Here is a 20768-nt window from a genome sequence, read left to right as displayed (position 1 = left end):
CGTTAGAGAGGCTCCTTATGCCTTAATTTCATGTTTATATTACTGTGCTGATGAATTATTGCATATTACAATGCCCTTTGTAAGGAAACATTAGCACAAAATGATGTTTTTAGATTGCAGGCCCATAGGTAGAGATGCTTCTGTAATTGCATGCGACACACATCCTGCTCCCGTAAATTCCAATTAGCAAAAGCAGGGAGGAGCAGTAGTTTGATGGCCAGAAAGCACACGGGCAGCACCACACACGGGGTACCACAGGTGGCTGACACTGAGATTGGAAGCAGCCTCGTGTTGTTGGGATAGCACAGGGCCTGTGCTCTGCTGAGATAGCCAATTTATAACCTGCTGCAGGAGCTCTCCTCCAGCAGAGTCTATTGATTCTCTGGTACAAAAAGACAGGAGCAATAGTGTGACAGTGTGGGGAACATGCCCCTCTCAGGACAATAATTTTTCTTTGTTTTATGAATGCCATTTATGACTGTGACCTTCAATGTAAAGAAAAAGTAACTATTTTGTGGTAGTGGTGAATGCATCTAGGAAGCAGTAAGAGGCCAGTGAAGGTCTCAGCAGATGTTTCCAGTGTAGTAGAATAGAAGGGGTACTACTAGCAGAATCACTGACTTTTATGTGATCCCTGCTCAGCTGCTGGCAAAGAAGGAGAGATGGGGCAAACATGGGAAAATTTCAACTAGATGATGAAGAAAAATTATAGTGCTCCAATGCTGTAAAGGAGACATATCTCCTTTAAGAAAAGAAATGTGAAAGAAAAAAAGGTAAGTCCAACATCCTTCTGCAAAGGAAGAGATCAGTGCTCCAAAGGAAGATGCTTTTCAAATATTTGTGTGGGTTTTTTTTGCAAATGTTGCAATGCTCTGGCAGTAGCTAAAATTGAAGTGTTTGTAGGCAATTCCATTGAAAGTTTTATCTATCTGTCTATCTAGATATCTAGCTATCTATCTATTTTTAACATGAACTGGAACAGCTACAGCTAGGTCTAAATTCTGGGAAAATGTGCCTATAATCAGACTTGAGTTGAGCTTTAACACTAGTTCCTGTTCCTGGGCTCTAGGACTAAGATATCCTTTTCAGAGGGCTTTAGACAGGACTTACATATCCAGAAATTTTCTGGAGAGACCCAGAATAAAGACAGCATTTGGAATCTTGCCAGATTCAGCTGGCTCGGAAATGTGTGGGATGCAACTATTGGGTCCAATTACTGCAGATTGATGATTCCCTGTGAAAAGGACTCAGCCACATTAAGATAAATAGTAAATTGACTTTCCTTTACATTTTTTCAAAATCTTTAATGGGAAAAATTATATATATGTATGCAAATATTTCCTGAATCGGTAAAGAGATGACGCCATAAATAAAAAAGATGGTACATTCTTGCATTTATTTTTCCAGAGGCAAAAATATGTTTCCTCTCCTCTGACATTTTTCTGCATTTCTCAGCTTTTAACAATTTCAGAATGGAAAGACAAGGGAATCCTAAAGTGATGTTAGAGATGATCAATTCAGACTTCTCACCATTTGTCTGTCATCCATCTGTCCTGGTCCCCAGAGCATGCTGTTTCTGATTGATGGAAATGGGTATGTTTCCTGCAAGCACTTCAATTAAGACAACATGTTTTCTTTTTATTTGCATTTTTCTTTTTAAGAAGTCAGCACTGTAAATTAAATTTTAACACATAATAAAAGTTAGCATTAAAGGAGGATTCTTTTAGTTGATATGTTTGTGAAGTATATTTTTTTAAATGGAAATATCCTTAAATAGATTTTAAAAATTTTCTAAAGTTTCTATCTTTTTTTTAACTTATTCACAGGTGTCTGAAATAAAGTGGCCTGTGCTCCTTCAGTGATCTACAGGTAACGCCTTTGAGTCCTAAAGGGGAACTGTGCATTTTGCATTCATTTATTTGGGAAAACTGAGAGGTTTCTATCTTCATGAAAGACCTATTCAATCTCCTAGACAGCTCAAAACCTCTGCTAAACTAGATCTTCTTTTTAAAGGCTTAGAGCTCTGAAGTTGGTGTCTTTGCTCAAAAGAATAGAATCTCTGCCCTTTCTATGATTCTTTCCTGACTGTACTACATTTTACCAGCTAGTGTGTTCTCTCTGATGAACATGGTCATAAGTAATATTTTGTAAATTTTAATTGGTAGCTGTTGGCAAGCATATTCCATTATCTGTTCTTAACTTCTTGGCTATTGTCAAGCTAGCTTGGATTCTGATGTTTTGCTACCTTGTGGAGTGACTTGGTTTTATTGCCTTTGTAGAGCAAAAAAAAAGCTGTAAAATCTATGTTGAAAAAGCAGTTGAAAGGAAAAAAGAAGACATTTCGTTTTCTAAGCAAGCACATGCTTTGGGTTTTTAACAGTATGATTCTGTCAAACTTCTTGGAGCAGGAGACCTTTAAGTGTACTTAGTACAACTCCACATATATCACTTAGGCAGGCAATGTGTGAATTCTTATTCATAACTGAAATGTCTGTCATTAGACACTAATTTGTATTATAACGTCAGTAGTAGATCAAATTGGTTCCTAGGCTCCTATTGTATTTTCAAGGCTTGTTTTTGTCTTTGTTTTTGTGTAGTGCTGATGACACATCCATGTAGGAAAAAGGAATTTTATTAATACTCCTTCACCAGGAAGGAATTTTGGCACCTACATCAATGCTGATAGTAGAGAGCATCTGCACTGTTTGCTGTGATCATGCAGAGAAAGAGTTGACTTCAATTCTACAGCAGTTATGTCTATAATTTCCCTCGATTGCAGTCTACTTTCATTTAATTTGTGCTCAAGGGCCCTTCACATAGAATGATTTCTGCTGGGTGAAAGATCTTACTACAGCTGAGAGGTCACAATATAATACACTCTATTGATTGTAATGAATACTTGGTATTTGCTGTATGCAGGATGCATGGAAGAATCCATTTTTAATCCAGAAATAAAAGTAAAATATAGATTGATTGTATCTACAGCTTGCAATTGAATTCATTAAATTCATTCATGAAGCCTTGGTTTCAGTTTTGAGTGGACTGTCACAAGCTCAACTATATCAACTCTTTGGTTTTTAAGTCTACCTTTGTATGACAGCCATTTTGTGGCGTTATCATTACCAGATGTACATGTAAACAAAGGCCTGCAGAGGAAATGGTTGTTTGACCATTAATCCTTTCCCAAATTCCAGCAAACAGATAATTTAATGGAATTTGAGAAACAGGATTATAGTTATCAGAAAAAAGTATTTGCTAATTCTAACATGAACAGAGTCTTTCCTAGCAGGCAATGAATAAAAATAAATCAGTTCTGTTTGGGAAAGATATCAGGCTACAGGTGCCTTCTCAAAAAACACAGGAAGAAGAGGACAAGGCTATTCATTCCTCTCCTTTCTTTCTTTGTTCCCAGGACTTAGTGGACCATTTGTGTGTTTCCTGTCTGCACAGGTCACAAGCGCTCAAATTGTTCCCAGGTAAAAAAATCACAGCTTCTGCTTTAAATTCCCTTCTCTATGCATTCGTGAAGGAAGGAGAAGGAGCATTTGTTGGGTGCTGAGTGTTGGGGAAGGCTGCAGGCAGTCAAAAGTATTCTTAGTGGTGAAGTGTTCCTTACGTTGAGCAATATGGCTGGAGACAACAGTTCAGGTTTTTTTGTAGGACCTGGCAACACTTGGTGAACGAGAAGCAACTGTGTTGTGAGATTTAGAGAACAGGCACTTCCATATATAAGATTCCTGGCCATGGAACTGCATGTACTGCTTGACATGACTTATGTGACCATCTCAGAAACAGGGTATTTTTCTCCATTTGAATTCAGTCTCCTTACCTAAAACCCATTTGTGCATTCAGAAATTAATATGCTAAAGAAAACACAATTGTGTGTATTTTAAAAATTAAAATATAATAAAGTCCTACTTAAAAAGGGGAAAGACTACAATAAAAGCTCAAAACTCAAATCCAGCCAACCTATGCAATCTATGGGACAAATCTATAGTGATATAAATTATGCCAAATTGTTTACTTCAGAGTCACGGTACATCTGCACACTATGGTGGAATTTGTCTTGGAGGATTTACCATACCAAATTAGGCTTGATATTAATCAACTCTACAAACTTGTCTCTGAATGTGGCCAGCACCAGATGTTTCAGAGGAAAGGTGGAGGAAACCACCTGCTTCATATAGAAGTGGAGATAATGTGTTCTTTGCACTAAGTGCCCTTCTAAGTAGTGGTTAGATACAGGTCTAAGTCTGAAAGCAGAAAATATATTATTATTGTTGTTATTATTATCATCATCATCAAATCTGTGGAACTAGATATTTATGCTGGTTTTATACATGCAAGTTTGCTTATAGTTTTGAACAAAACTTTTTTTATTTAAAGCTGTTTCATTATCAATAAGTCTTTCATCTGTGGCAAGAAAATCAACTCGTATGTCCAGAGAAACCAAATTTGTGATGTCAACCCCTCAACAAACAGCAGTAGGAGAGGAAGTGACAAGTTTTGGAGCTCTTTTAAATGGGTTTCTCATATGTAGGAAGAAAGTTTGCATTTATTAATTTAATGTTTTACAATAGCTGTAACACATAATGAAACCCTTTCTAGAGTTTCTGAACCTTCTGCAGCAGTCTTTCTTATTTTCATGCTCATCAGAATTAATATTAACTCAGTTAAACTATTGAGTTTCAAAGTGCATTTCCTATGAATATGGTTTAGGTCAGGATGGATGGAACTCAGGTATCCATGAAATTCTATGCAATAATTAGAAGTGTATGAAGAAATTTGGATATTTGCTGTCTATGTGAAAGAGTGATTCTTAATGCATAGAAAATAACAAAAAGTTACAGAAATGGCATTGTGTTTGCTTCCAATTTAGCTGCTTACTTGAGCAGGAGTTGTCAAGAGTAGGAGTAGGGCATTAACTGTTCTGGTGTGGGCTGCATGATCTCAGAGCTCAAGGTCGGGTTGTCCCAGAGGAACAGTTGTGCTGCAGCCTCTTTGGACTGACTGAGATGAATGACTGTTATGAGGTGGAGAGCATTTTCCAGATTTTTTGAAGTTTGTGGCTGAAGGACAGTTGTGAGCTTTTGTTCTTTCAGTGTTTTAGTAAGCTGCTGGGTAAATGCTCTTGGCTAAATTAGTTCTGCTATTTCTGTCAGTTATAATTCTTTTTTCATTACAGCTGTCTAGCTGTGCTTTACCTAACAAAGTTACATCCCTAAAAATTACATAGGAGCACACAGAATGTCAAACTGTGGTCTTCCAACATCAACATATTTACACAAGTATTATCAGCTCAATAGCCCAAGACACCTAATATTTTTCTCTTACAAAGTGGAAAAAGAAAATGCATCTTAACATTTTAATAAGTAAAAATAACCATCATATGAGGTGTACAGTGTTTAAATTTAAAATAAAAAAAAAAGGAAAAACAAGCCAGAGAATATCAGGTAGACTCATTCTTTTCCTCTCTCCGTGTGCATTGAGAGCAAACTGATAACAGCAAAAACCTCATAGTCCATTGGAGTTTCTCTTATGTCACCAAAGGCAGGCTGGCTGCTAGGACTGCCTGAATTTCATGGCTGATGTGACCTTTGCAGTGACAGTGTGTTGCCACGAGTGCTAAGGAGTCATAGCTCATCAAACTCAAGAGACGGTGCTGTCTCAGGATTTTCAGCCTTCTCTGAAACCATTGGAAAGGCTTATGTTGGCTCTGGTGACTTTAGTCAAGGTTAAAACAATGTGAGGAATTTTCATAACTTGTATCTTAATGAGTTTTAAAGAAAGAATTAGCAGTATTTGCTAGAAAGACCTAGCTCCCCTGTCTATCATGTGTACTTTGGAGCTCCGAGTTCAAAAATTTGTGTGTATGCCAGTCTTAAACAATTGCAAAAAAAAAGTGTCACTAGTACCTAGTTCTAACTTGGTTTTAGTTCTTAATGATTCCTGAAGTTGTTAAACTGAAAGATGAGCAAGAGAATTCCTCTGAAACTTTGACAGATAATAATATTTTAATTTGGTTTAAAAAAAAAAAAAAAAAAAAAGACAAAATCATTGTACTGAGGCTTTTCCTCCTTGAAGTTTATGCTGCTATTTCTTTAGTTGCTTTTCAAGTGTTGGGTATGTTTATAACCAACTTCTATAAAACTAAGAACAGAAAGTCTGGTCCTCCTTTTAGGAGGCTTTTTTCATGCTTCTTTTTTTGACATTGGGAAAATGAAGTCTATTTTTCAGTTGTTATATTGGAAGGTATGGTTTGGGTCAAACTTAATGATGGCCTTGTGGTCATGCAGGAATCCCATCCTACCCTACATTTAGTCTGATTTTTTTAAACTCAAGGCTCCTGTTGTATTTGATTCTGATAATTAGAAAACCCTTTCCTATAGATGTCAGAAAATGCCTCTTGTTTTTCTCTCATATCTCTCCTTAAAGCTGTCTATTTTAAAGCATTATCCCTTGAGAACTCTGGCAATATCCTGACTACAGAGGTAATGAGCTAATGTACAGAAAAGTAAATGCTTAGCTTTCATTGTATGGTCAGCAAATGTTCTTGTGTGTGTTCTTGTCTCACAGATTATAATCAGGGATGCAACTGGTAGGCAAGGATGAGATGGCATAGAGACAAGATGTTACTGATGTATAATGAACACAGAATATTAATTGCTTCAAAGTTAAATACTTCCAAGACATGCAAGAGAGGTGTCGAGTTTTGACTTATTGGAGATTTGTCATATATCGAGTTTTTCAGTGTAATAATCCCCTAGAATTATAGGAAGTTAAAATGAGCTGTTACATATTGGTGAAGATTGAAAGTTTTATTTCTTTCACATTCATATTGTAGTTTGCATGGAAAACCCAGTCAAAGTACAATAGGCCTGAATCATAGTCATTCATCACAGAACAGAAAAATCTCAGATTCTGCTAGAAGAGAAAATTGGTCCTTGTACATGATGAAGGCCTACACTACCTAAGTCTTTGAAGGAAGAGACCTCTTCCAATTCATGAACAACTAATGAAAAGCAGAGTTGAGCTCTATTTGTGGGCTAGTTCATCTTCCATTGCTGTGATCTGTGGTCCAAGCCATTCACACAAACACTTAAGGGTAGCAGACCTGCCAGGAAGCAGGTGGCCTGGTGTAAGATGATTGAGTCCCAATAAAAAGTCAAATCTTTTCATGCCTGCAATATCTGATGCATTAACCTACACATAATGAGGCAGATATTTCTTATCTCATACAATAGGGCTGAAACCCAGACAATAATACAGCTTCAAACCTCCCCATCCCTCTTTTACAAAGTAAGCTTCATTTTTACACAGAAATAAGGAAAGTCATTTACTGCTGGCTTGGGTACAATGCTCTTGTTATCAGACTAGAGTCATAGCTGCAATAGCAGAGTGTAGCAGAAATGCATGGAAATATTATTAACTTCCAAATTAAGCTCAGTATTTGTGAGTTGCAGTTGGGAGCAGAGGATTTTTAATTAGAAATCTTGACAAGGCTTAAATGAATTGTTTTTGTCCCAGTAAAAAGTGTGGCCTTGATAAATTTCTGCTACTGAAAAGCAAGTTAATTTCCCCTGTTCAATTCTTCTTTTAGTGGCTGTTATACATCATAGGAACTAATTTATGGAGGAAAGCACTGAGCGGGAATTGATGATTATTTTAAGAACAGATCAGCACAAAACTACTCACACGAGTAAAGCAGGCTGGGATTTGGTTCCCCATTCATACTCCACAAATGCTATTACCAGATGCTTCAGCAGCTGGAATCACTTCTCCCTATCTTTGTGGCATATAAGAATGTAGTGTAACCCAAGGATTTGTTTGTTCTCATACTTGATGGGTCATGGGAGTGCTGGCATCCGTTTATGCTCTATCAAATTAAATAAAAATAAATAATTTGTACTGTTTTACCAGTTTAAGCAGGTTAACTCTTAAACCTATAGAGGGATGCTGTGTTCTGCTTGCAGTAGGAAGCAGATACCACTAGAAGCTCATGCCACAACTGCTTGTCACCCTTTGTGGTGTGAGATGCTATCACTCATTCAGGGCTGCCAGCAATGCCTAACCCTCTTCTATCGAAATGAATCTTGTCAATCTACATTTGCGATATAAACTGTTTATGTTCAGGTGGGTATTCTGGCCAAAGCAGGTTAGGGAATGCATAAACAAGGAGATGCAGGGTACCCTTCAAAAGCAAGGCACAATCTGCTTGTTTCTTTCTTTCTGCTGGTTTCTGTTATCATGACCACATTAATATCCTTTCCTAACAAAAGCTGATGCTTTTCCAACCAGTTTTCCCACCTCAGGAAAAATTAATCCTGGTGGAAGTCTAAGAGGCATCCACTTTTTTCCTGCGAAAAGGCCTCCTGGACTGATAGCTTTTGAAGCCACATGGCTTCAAGGTAAGAAGGGAATATTCAGTGGTCTTTGTCAGAGCTATCACAGTCACAGACCACGGCAGTGTTTCTCCAATGTATTTGGTTGAAAATGGCACTGCCACAGGAAACGCAGAGGAATCAGAAATTCTGCTATTTTTCAGTGGAACACCTGCCCTAATCATGACACTCTCTCCAAACTACGGAGAAGTGCTGGGGGAAAGCACAGAACAGATATCTGGAGAATTGACCATTTCTGTAAAGGATAGGATTTATTTCAAATGCTGTATATGTTGAAAGCTTTGTCACCTGTCCCTGGGCAGGTGTAATTCTGATGACTGGCTCCAAAAAGCCAGCCCCGGCTGCTACATTTTTGCAGACATTGCAGATTCAGCCTGTGCAAAAGTCTGTGGTCTTCTGAACTCACAAAATTCCCAGAGCAGTCAATGATTTCAAGAGCAGCGTTTGGCCTCATGCTGTCAGCTTCAGTAATTATGCAATTCAATTAAATTCAAGTGGGAAAGTCACTTGGACAATTTTGAAAAATTGTACCTTTAATGAAGAAGAAGGAGGAAACAAACATAAATTTATATATCTATAAATGTATAGGGTACATACCGACTGTAGTGTGTGTTGAAAGTTTTGCCACTAAGAAGAATTCCATTTTCCCAAGCTTTTAGACTGTGTTCATCCCTGTGGCACATGACAGCCTTCCATTAATGCATTAAGCCATATATCTTACACGTTTCTTACATAATTATTGTCAGATTCTTCTTCTAGGAGACAAATCTTGTCTGATTAGGTCTCTTATTTTGATGGACCTAAGGGATTTTATTTATTTGTTTGCTTTTTCAGATTACATGCTCCTCCGCAAATATGCAGATAAGGGAAGATCAAAGGATTTTGCCTTGCACTGAAACAGAAGGTACAAAGGTCTGCCAAAGGCTCATTAATCCATGACTGATCCTGAGGTTTCCAACTTATCCTCTGTTGCTTTGTCATATGAATCCTTACACAGGGCACTTGGAGTGCAGAAGGAGTATGCCCTGGATGCCAGCCAAATGAAAGAAGACAGCTGAGGGGTAAGTGCTAATGCTGCTGAGGGCTGTGGGCTCTGAAAATAGAAGGAAAATAATTGCTGCTGATGTGAATTTTCCAGCATACATGTGAGAATATGGGGATGGAGCCAAATAGGTTCAGAAAGGGTTTTCACTAACACCTGCCTGAAACTCAGCCTCTGTCAGGCACAGAGGTCTGTCTTTGTTTAGATCAACCATTCCAGCACTTTAATGCAGCATCTACTGCCATGTCTCCTCCACAATCCTGTTGACTTTGGGACTCTCTACCTCTCTCTGTGTTATTTTTTGGCTCCTCATAGCAAAATTATTCTGACTTTCATCTCTAACTCATCAGAATTCTGATGCTGGTTTTCAGCATCAGTGTCAGTGTTTTCAATAATGACCAACCTGGGGTAAGATGAGGACCTAGACAATTATCAGAAGACTTCCTTCTCTCCTGTGCTGTTTTAAAAGTAACACTTCTTGATGTTACCTAAGATGTGTCCTAGGCAAATACCCTGTCCTACCTTTATTTACATGTACTTCACAGCATTTTGTAGTGCAGTGACAGCTTTTAAAAGCGTCAGGTGCCTGAGAAATCTAGGATCTCTGCATTGTGCTAGGCAGTTACACAGTACATGATTGCTGTGATGTTGAGTAGGATAATCAGCTTTTAGGAGTGTGTGACCACCAGTGGAGTGGATGGACTTGCATACCAGCTTTTAAAAACAGTGACTTAGCAGCTGGTCAGCTTGGCTGTGGTGCACTACAGGGCAGGTGGGTAATCTGACAGACTCAACGTGGTGTGACACACCAAAGGGCAGCACAGCAGTGGGAAGTCTAAAAAATGGCATCTGACATATACAGATATAACCATGTGAACTCTTCCTTCCTCTGCTTCAACTCATCATGATGCCCTTTTGGAAGGGTTTCTCGAGTTGGCTGAAGCTTGCTAGTTCATTTGGGAGAACTCCATCATGAAGCTGCAGGGATTTAGAACTGAAAACATCAGAACAACTCACATATTCACTCTTTCCCCTCCCAGCTGATGTAGACTAGCTCTTAGCCAGAATGACTGGATGGACAACTGGGTTCTGCTGGTTTGATCTAGTTCCATGATCTTAAAAGCCAGCTAGCTTGATTTTAAAACCTTTGTCACATGTATGGTAAAAGGGAAGTTCGGGTTATATACAGAAAATGGAGATTTTTGAGCTGAAAATTGTTTTGATTGTGGTATAAAGACAAGTTATTTCTTCCACTGTATACAGCCTCGAAGAATCTTACACAGAAGCATTTTTTTGCCACTGTGATCTCTGTTGTGGAAGAAAGATCTTTGGCTGGAAGGGGAGTGAGGGCTCCTGGCCACTTTCATTACACAGGTTCTGGACCAGGCTTCTAAACAGAGAAAAACTGCAAGGTTTTATCGGAAGCATTATTCCTGGTGTGTTTTGTCAGCTCTGAATTATTTCTATTGCTGCTCTCAGCTGATGAGAACTGATTTATGAAAGAAGTATAGCTAAATTTAGGTAGTACTAGACTCAAACAAGTATACACTGACTTTTGTAAAGATTATGATATGAGCTTGGTGCTACACTAACTTGGTAAATGGAGATTTGATTCACATCTAATTCACATTTTCCCAGTAATTTTACTTTACTCAGTCTTGCCTATCCTTAGTAAGTCAATATCTTATATGTACGTATATAACAGGTAAATGCTATCTGTCTGTGTCAGACATGAAACACTTGCCTTCCCCCAGAACTGTTATAATGAGATATATTTGCCCTCAATGTAACATCTGATGATCTTGAAATATCCTAACTATATAATTTCACGCAATTTAGTCAAGATGACATAGTTTATTTTTGAATATAATTTATTCTAAAGCAGTCAGTTATTAAAATCTACTAGAGAATGCGTTTAGATCTGTTTTAGCACTTATTTCTCCTCCACACTCCACAGAAGATTTAAAACATTCAAGTATCTCATTTCAACTCCATTATACTTGTGCTGCTTGCTTGACAGAAAATGCACTTTTCATAAACACGTTTTTCTTGTATCAACACTTAGAATTGACTGGGAATCAACAGAGCAGAATTGGCTGCCAAGGCCTCATGTGAGCCACAACTCCTGGGAGCTTGTGCTTTGAATGTGTATCAGCTCTCCTTCAGAATCAGCTGGGTCACTGCAGTCCCCAAAGTAGTAACATAGGGCCATATACTTTCTTTTACCTCTTCTGAGTGTGCAGGAATGCCAATCAAATGACATCTCCTGAGGGATGTAGTGGACAGAGGATATGTGTCCAATTAGGCTGCCAGGCACTCACCAGCTGCAGCTGGTGCTGCAGCGTTTTCCTTGCTATGAGAGAGAAGAAATATGATCTGCTCTCAGCTGCAGCCCAAAGGATGTCCTTGGGACATCCCCCAAAATATTTCTATTATTGTCAGCTTGGCTGTTACCTGAGTCTTTTTGGTATCTGGGATCAGGATCTCCCTTTCTCATGCTTGGACTAGATGATCTGAGATGGACTTTTCCAAGTTTGATAATTCAATGATTCTAATTGATTGAAATGGGCTCTCTCTGTGCTCCTGGATGTACAGGCAATCTGTGTTCCTATGAAAACATAAGGTTGGAACAGTTAACATGAGAGCTCAAAAAAAAGATTCTTAGGATTTTTTTTTTAATTTTTTTTTTAATTTTTCATTTTATTTTCTTGAACTCGGAATAGATAAGAAAATAGGAAAAAGGGAGTTCTGCTCTACTGACTTGAAACATATACAGACATTATTTTCATGAGCTTACTAATGTGACTGTCACGTCTTTTACACAAAAATCATCGTTTGCATTTTCCATTTAAGGACTTTATTTTCTTTATAAACTTACTTGAATCCTGTAAAGAGAGCTGACAGTTCCTAAAGAGAAAAAAGACCACATTATTATTATGTCACTTCTAGAAATGCTAATGGCAGGATGTGAAGGACAGTGTAATTATAGTGTTGCTCTAGCGATTCTTCAGTAAAGGTTTTCTTAGTACTTTAATTATAAACTACATATTTCAGCAGTTTAACTTTCTAAATTCTCAGTCAAACACCCTTTGGGTTTGATTCACACTTTGTGGTGTTTGTTGATATAAAAAAGCCTCATCTACTCAAAGGCAAGGTCCCATGCAATTAGGAGCAGCTACATCTATGGAGGACAGCTGGGCTGAGGAGAAGGGGCAAGAAAAGAAATTTCTTTTTCTGCATAAGAACGACACTATTGTTGAGAAGTAAGTGCACTGAAGTAAACAGGAGTGATAAAACCCTTGGAAGAGAACCCAAAGAAAGAGTTAGGCATATATCAAGCAAATTTGACAGGCCAAGCTGAAAATCTGCAGAATATGTAAATTAAATCAGATGAGGTCAAAGCACAGCAAGAGTAAGAGATTTCTGCAACTCTCTAGACAGCATTATAGGGACCTGCTACCTCAGCATATCTGAACTTAGGGAAGGAAACTTAACACAGGGAAAGAACAAAACCATCAAAATAACATCTTCTTAGACGCTTGTCCAGTGGACAGAATTCTCCATATTCTAAAAAATTATTTTTTTAGCTGTTGAATCCATTTGCAAAGCTTTAGTCAAGGAAATTTACTTTTCAGGCAATGTATACTGAAATTCCATTGGGATTTATATGCAATATTTTCAGACTCATGCCTATGAATTTATGAATAAGAGCTGACTTACTATGTGACCAAACACTTTCCTGAAACAGGGCCAAGAGATGGGACAGATAGGTCTGTTAAGCTCTTTAAGAAAGAAATCTAAAATCCGATAATATCATTTGAACAACACTGCAAACTTCACAAAATTGGAAAGCACAAATCCAATGATTAGCAAGATTCCTTTGTTCAGAGAACAGCAATTTGAGAAGCCTGGTCTGCAAAGCCTCAAAGACCTCATTAGGAGCTTGTAATCCTTAGTTTGTTTATGTACTGTTATAAGGGCACACTGACAGTTTTGCCTCAAGAGCTGCTTGTCCTTGGTGGGGAAGAATATCAAGGTCAGAGTTTTAACTTTTGTGATAAGACAATGTGTTGTGATTGATTTCAATAGTGATGATGTGGGAGCTGGGGAGGGGGATTGAGGGAGGGAGCCAACACATGCAGTTCTGGAATAGCTTGCAACAGTTTTTGAATAAGAATGGGGAATACCTTGATTTCCTCTTGTTACTGTCTGTCGCCAAGCCCTCCCTTGCTCACCCATCCTTTTACTTCAAGTAAAGGATTTTTGAAAGTGGGAGGTCTCAGAACAGTTCAAATATTTAATTTCCTGTAAAAATATTATTTTTTGCTCCTTGACAAGGAAGGTAGAGCTGGCGTCATTCTGAGAAACCACAAAATTCATGGGAAAACTGAATATCGGTTTTGGTAACATTCATTTCCTCAGGACTGTGCTACAGCTGGTTTTCTCCCCCTTCATTCTCCTGCTGTGAGATGCAGTGCTCTGCTGTGGAAATGGGAGTGCATTTATGTGCCTGTGCGTGGGGAAATAGCCAGCATTCAAAGAATCTTAACAAAGATTTATGAAGCAAATTATGTTGTTTGTTAAATTCCCAGATGGAAAATCAGAAACTCTGACATGGTGAGTAGGGAGGGTGTCAGCAAAAAGCTGTGATTCAGGCAAATAGAAAGCTTCGTGATTTAATTAAAGATGAATTAGTGTTCTCTTTCACTAATAGCAAAAAAGGTGTTTTGCATTGCATGTGTCCCACCTGCTGACACCCTTCCTGGAGTCCTGCATTCTCCATTTCTGTTCATTTCCTACTGGTATAGAGGGTAGGTGGCTTAGGGAGGGGCAGTATCTACCTAGTGAATCTATAATAATACTGATAATAGAAGGACTATGCTACCACAAATTGTTGCAATGCAGTTGATTTCAGTCTAGGAATTAGTAGGGTTGGGGGGAAAAACTGGTGAGCTGAGGCTTGTCAAAAGAGAGATTCACAGGCTGCCAGAACCCTGCATTACAGGGTTCAGAAGTGTTAGATCTCTCCCTCCTCTCCTTTCCTCTCTTCCCCAGACCTTTAGGTCCTCCCAGGCTCATAAGGATGGCAACACTGATGTTCATCCTGGGTGAGGAAAGGAGAGCATCCAGTTAACTGGGAGGCAGAGCCACTCCAGTTCCTCCAGCTGTTTGCTGATCTGCCACTACTGCCCCGGGAAACGGGGGCAGAAACACAGTTAGCACTGAATAGAGACACCACAGCAGTACCAGCAGCTATTAATTTTCTAATTATGTGGTGCTGCATATTTTTGAATCGTGATACCGCTGTGTCAGCAAGTGCTGCTTGTCACTAAGGTCTTTGTGCTGTGACTCACTGTAGCCTCACGAAGCGCAGGGGAACTGAAGGGCAGTTATCTGAAAATTTCTCGTTTCCAGCATTTTGTTTTCAGTAGCATTGTCAATGTTCCTGAAAATCAAATTATTCTTCAGTTCAAAGGTTTTCCTTTTAAATGCTGCATATTTTGTTTCAAGTAAAAATGGTATTCACCAGCACGCAGGCCTTTAACTAACCAAGATGCTTCTGGAAATGCTGAACTACCTCTTCTGTGTACTAATAAGAAATAATAATGTTTTCTTTGCAGGAATTCCAGCTGTTATGGGGAATGATGCTGCAGAAGGACTGCTTAGTTTGGAGCATTTCTATTCCAGTGGTGCTATGGCAAGCAAATCAACAGATTTCAACAATCTGTATTTGTTAGTCTAGCCCAGCAGTGACAGGTGGGTAGACTGCATTTCACCTGTCTGCTCATGCTCTGCTCCCTCCTATAGACAATGGTGTTGCATCTCAAGTAAACAAAAAATTTAAAAATTGAAAAGCAAACAAGTCAGTGCCATTGCAGGTGGGAGGCATTCCTGGTCCAGACAAGCTACAGACAGTGGCTTTTTTTGGCTCTGTTTCTCTGTGAATTGAATCCAGGGTGCTCAACATGTATGGAGTTACCCACAAATTTGTACTATGTGGGCAGCAAATGATAAGCCACAGCTGTATTTTATAGCTGCTATATTTTATTACTGCTGTGTGCTTTGTGTTTTCTCCATGGTATCTACTTTTACCTAATTGTAGCTATTAAATCATAATGCCATCAAATAACAAGGCCTTTTTAGATGGAATGGCAGTTTGGCATAATGCAGATGACTCTCTTAAAGTTGTTTCTTTTTCTCTTTCTCTTCTGGGAAATGTCCATCATGAGTAGAAAAGTTCCAAAAACTTTTCATTTGATGAATCCATAATTATTGCTCATTTGTTTCACCCTGCTGTGCTTCAAAGTGAGAGTAACTGAAATTCTGTAACAAAAAAATTAATCAGAACTTTAAAGCAAAAAAGTGGATTATTTTAAAGCTTACAAATTATACAATATGAGGATATTCTCTAATCTACCTTTGTGTACTCTGATAAAGTTTCTTACTGCTCAGAGCTGCAATGCTATGAGGACAACACTAATGGAGCAGATTCTTTGTTATGATTAAGAGAATAAGAGCTGAGAATTCTTCTCCTCCTGTGATGCAGGTGAAAGTGTTACAATACAAGCTGCAGTAAAGGACAAGACTAGAGATAAATGCAGTATTTGAGAGAGAAGGCAAGGCATTATAAAAGAAGTCCAGAACCACCTAGTGATGTATTTGTTCAGCAGAGCTTTTAAAAAGTGCACTAATGGCCCATTTTTTCTATCACCGAAGTCAATGAAAAACGCCCATTGACTTAAATAGGCATTTCTTCAAATGCTGAGATTTTACAAATAATTATACTCAGTATACTGAAGTTACCAGTATTTCTCTTCAGGCTGAATGCTGCTCCCTCCATTGTGTGCCCTGACCTCAAAAGATAAACAAGCATTCCCCTTTTCCTACCTACATGAACTGAAGCCATGGTGCTCCCACCACTACTCCCAAACCAGCTGGCAGATGTTGAAGAAATTTTTTACATTGAAGCAGTATTCTGGACCCAGATAACACTGCTGGGTGGGAAACACACGTGAAAAACATGTCTTTGTTGCATATCCTCTTACTGGAGCACAGCTGGTGGCTTTGGAAACCATCTGACTTCTGAAGGTGTGTTTTCACCTCTTGCCCTCAGGCTGTTGTGTTATTTGTCCCCAAAACTATCCTAATCCACACTTTCCAAGGAATTTCTTTTAAGTACAGTGGCAAAAAAGGTGACCAGCATGCAGTGCCCCCTAACTTTTTTTTTTCCTCAACTGTTTGAACCCTGACTTGATTTTTTTTCCTTAGCAGTAGGGCCATTGTTAGTTTTCTTTGCTACTATTGCCCACTTTGATATGTATTGAAAACCTCAGCAATGTATTTTATCATCAGAAATCTGTTAAAAAATAATAGCCAATGAAGAATAAACAAGATGGTGGCTGGGAACATAACTGGATTCCCTCCAACCTGCTGTGCTACTACTGCTACTAGCACTAGCAAGAATAGTAATAGCAATAGAAAAATGCTAGTTCAATTTCTTGGCATCCTCTTGTCTCAGATAAAGGCATGATGATATCAGAGAGCATAAGCTGGTCCTGGAGGGCATAAATGAAGCCACTGGAATGTATCCTACAGCTGAGCATCCACCTTTAAAGTTAGTACAGATGCCACCTTACTTGTGTGGACAATAAAAAATTCACACTGAAGACTAAGTAAGACAGGAATAACTTACTGAGGTAAAAAAAGAACTGTCTAGGTTTTCAGTGTTAGGAGATTTGTGTGTTATCTGTGATGATCTCCTAGCAAAGTAATATTACCTGCACTGTATTGCCTTTCAGAAACCTGAGTATTTTATAAGTTTTTATGTTTATATCAGCTCATGAGTGATAAGGACAGAAATTGAACTAATCCACGTTCTCTGTTTTGAATTTATCTCTTTCTTAGGAATATAATCATTCTCTCATAAATAATCCAGGGGTGAAAACTAATAAGTAAATGAATTATAGAGTCATAGATTTGTAGAATAATATAGGTTATAAGGGATGTCTGGAGCTTACCTAATCCAACACAAAAGATATCTGGTTCAAAGCTGCTTTTTCTGTCTCCTGGTAAAAAGTAGAACCTCATGGGTCACTAGGAATTTCTTTCTGGATTCTCTGTATATCTACATTTCAAATTCAGGAGGAAAAGGTTTATAATTTAGAAAAATTAATTTAAAGCTTCCATACTAAAATCAAAGGATTATTGGCTTGGCACAATATTGGGGAAAGTTTCACTGGGCTTGCAAGGAGGAAAATAATATATGAATATCTTTTTTACTGTTATTTTCAAGACGGAAAACTTGATGCACAAGGGGTTACTTATACTGACAGGCTGGTACTTAAACAAACAAGCTGATCAGAGATTCCCAGCTTGGAGATGAGTTACTGCAAATATGCAAAGAACTGAAAAGCATCTATGTGAACTATATAAATACAGAAAAATCTTTGTGAAGTGCTCTACAAAGGTATATGATAAAAGAAATTAGCACTGTATGTTCAGAGGTGAACCTGACAACAAATAGAGTAAAATAATCCTTTTTTTTTTACCAGTTTGATCCCAAGGAACTCAAAGGTCTTTGTTCTCAAATTAAAGATTAAAAAACCCTTGGCCATCTCTCAAGAGCTGATGTGGAATGTGGCAGTCATTTGCTGGCAACCTCACATAGGCTCATGAGATGAGGTGGTGAATATCATCATGAAGTGCAAACAATGTCATGCTAGGATAGGCAGGATATTACTGTGTGATGTATTGTTGGGCCAGCACACCTGGTTTACTTCAGGTGGTATCGTGACAGGTGCTTTGCAAACATCCAGAGCTCCTGTTTTCTGTACCACGTGTGCCAGTGGCTTTGCAGCCACCCTTAATGCTCTACCTGTACTGCTCTCTTCCTGGCTCAGGTGGAGGTAGGGTTCTCACACAACTCTCTGAAGCACAAACATGGTGCTTAAAAAGCCTTGCAATCAAAATATAGTAGTGTTTGCTAGTTTTGCCACCAAAGAGTGCTTTGCAAGGCTGTGATACTTGGCTCTCCTGAGCCATCAGAACTCTGTTGAGCCTGATGCCAGTGGCCAAGAGTGGCAGGCAGCTCTGGATGGTGGATGGTGATTTCCTCTTGAAATGATGTGAAGTTACCATTCACTGTTGGCAGTTTGGAAAAGAGCAGCCTGCTCTTCATAATGCTGCATTCTGCAACAAGAGTTTGAAATAATTTTCTTTTTTCTCTAGTTCCTCCTCCCTTTGAGGCAGATATGTACTGAGTTCTTAGGAGCAAGCACCATTTCTTAACCTATTTTAGAAGAGCTTGCTTTGATGTTCCTCTCTATGCTCTCTTGTGTGAAATTAAAGTGAAATACCACTGTTACTTTACAAAAGAAACAAATATGTTCATATTTGAAGATAAAGAAAGCTGGCATTAACGGAGTAATTACGTACAGGTATGTTAGACAAAATTATTAACTGGTTTATAGGTGATTGTTGCAAAGGAGATGTCTGCATCTGCGTTCCCCATTTTCTATGTTATGAGAGGAATTGAAAAAATAACTGTGGAAGTCCAGTGGCAGCTTCGGAGGGGGCCTTTGCCACCATCTATTGGTGAATGAGGGGAAGAGGCAGAGTGATCTGACCTTGCTGATGTTCCCTTCTGTACCCAGTGCAAGATTTGCTTCATTTTGAGGTTCTGGGGTAACAAACCTGTGTTTTCTTCATCTTTCCGTGTGAGAGAGTGCAACACGGCTGTAGTTATGCCCCCTGAGTGAAGAACTGTCACAGACAGATCTTAGCAGCTGGCTTGTTGTCCCACACACCTCTCAGTGGAGCAGAAGAGACCTTGTAAGTCACAGAGAAGAATGCTTTTTTAGTGTCAAGTCTCTTGTTAAATAATTTTTGTCCTGGTTTCTGGCAATGGAATAGGGCCTATTTCCTTTGCTGGTTCCAAGAAAAATCCCACTGGTGCTTGAGTAGAACCCCATTGCTGCTGACAAAACTTGGAAGAGTGCAAAGCTAGAGCAACTGCTGGCATTCCTGCACAGTCCACCAAGAGGGGCATTTGTGAAAGGACATCACTCACAAATAAAATGTTTGCAGAATCAATCTGTGCCCCTAAAAAGACAGGCAAGAGGAAAAGTGAAGAGGGCCAATGTCAGCAGCTAAACCAAAAGTAAATCTGCAAAGTTGTCTCTAGATGTGAAATCAGTCTATTTTATTGGATTCATCAACAGTGCTTGCATATGTAAATCCCTCATGAATAAAGCTTTTGTAATGCAGGCTCCAAAATGAATTCAGGTAGAGTCAGTGATAGCAGTGGATGAGCGAGAGACACTTTAAGGGATTGCTTCGTTTTCAAATCAACAAATTGCTGTGATTCTACTTAATCCATCAAAAAAAGGAAAAGAGAACAATCTGGCAGCCAGGCGGGAAGATAGAATGGTAAAGGACATAATGTTCCAGCTATTTTAGGATCCATTTACACTATGAAACTGATGGCATTAGAGAACAGTTGTTGAACACATTTGGGGAACAGCTGTGTTATTGCTGAAGTGTAAAGACCAAAGTGTGTGTAGACCTGTCGGGGTGCTCAAGAAGAATAGTCTGGTGGTGGGGGGGAGAGGCTTCTCTTCATTGTTAAACCACAAGTTCTTACTCATTTTAACTATGAGTAAAGAAAGACTGTCAGAGTCAAATGACTTCATGAACACGCTTTATTTCCATGAAAATGGCAGTTATTATATATGATAACTTTGATAGCTGTATCAATCTGTCTTAAATAAGATTAAATAACTTGGATCAAAAATGTGCCTTCAGCATTCATTCACAGATACTCTGGTCATTGTTAAAGTATCTCTGTTCCTTGAATAAGACACTTACTTTCCCTCTCTTTTTCCTTTTCTCTCGATGGGGCTGCTGTTTTGCTTGTGCTTCAGAATGGACCCACCACAGAGAAAGAAATTGAGAATAAAGAAATGTGTCTCATCTCAAGATGATATGAAAAAGACTTCTGAAGTTATCTTAAGGTAACTTTTGTTCTGGAAAAAAAATTGTTCACTGCTTCACTCACTTATCAGAGCCTCCCTGCCAATTTTGACCTGCATGATGTGTTTGAAGTCTGTATGTATTTGTTATTTCTGGATGAATAACTGAAGCAGAAGGATGAATTGCTCTGTAGGAATTTTAGTATGTTTCAGATTGGCTTATCTACCTATTCACAACCACATATATGTACAGATCTTGAACAGGGATTTGCTGTAGGCAGGGAATAGTGAGCGATCTGTGATGGTGAAAAGATGTCAGTTCAGGTCTGCTGAAGTGCAAGGACTCTCAGAACT

At 38.7% G+C, this 20768-nt stretch overlaps 1 long non-coding RNA gene across 1 annotated transcript; it reads left to right on the top strand.

Moving 5' to 3' along the window:
• Positions 1–1474: 1474 nt before the first annotated feature.
• LOC106857776 (uncharacterized) lies at positions 1475–18875 on the top strand. Its single transcript, XR_001403705.2, has 7 exons — positions 1475–1593; positions 1827–1869; positions 3413–3476; positions 9237–9306; positions 9400–9463; positions 15066–15201; positions 18673–18875. It is a non-coding gene; the product is annotated as an uncharacterized LOC106857776 (long non-coding RNA).
• Positions 18876–20768: the final 1893 nt, after the last annotated feature.

The sequence above is a fragment of the Sturnus vulgaris genome, chromosome 1 (genome assembly GCF_052056855.1).
Source record: "Sturnus vulgaris isolate bStuVul1 chromosome 1, bStuVul1.hap1, whole genome shotgun sequence".
Taxonomy (NCBI): Eukaryota; Metazoa; Chordata; class Aves; order Passeriformes; family Sturnidae; genus Sturnus; species Sturnus vulgaris.
The sequence above is the reverse complement of the archived record's forward strand: the minus strand, read 5'-3'. Positions and strand labels throughout refer to the sequence as shown.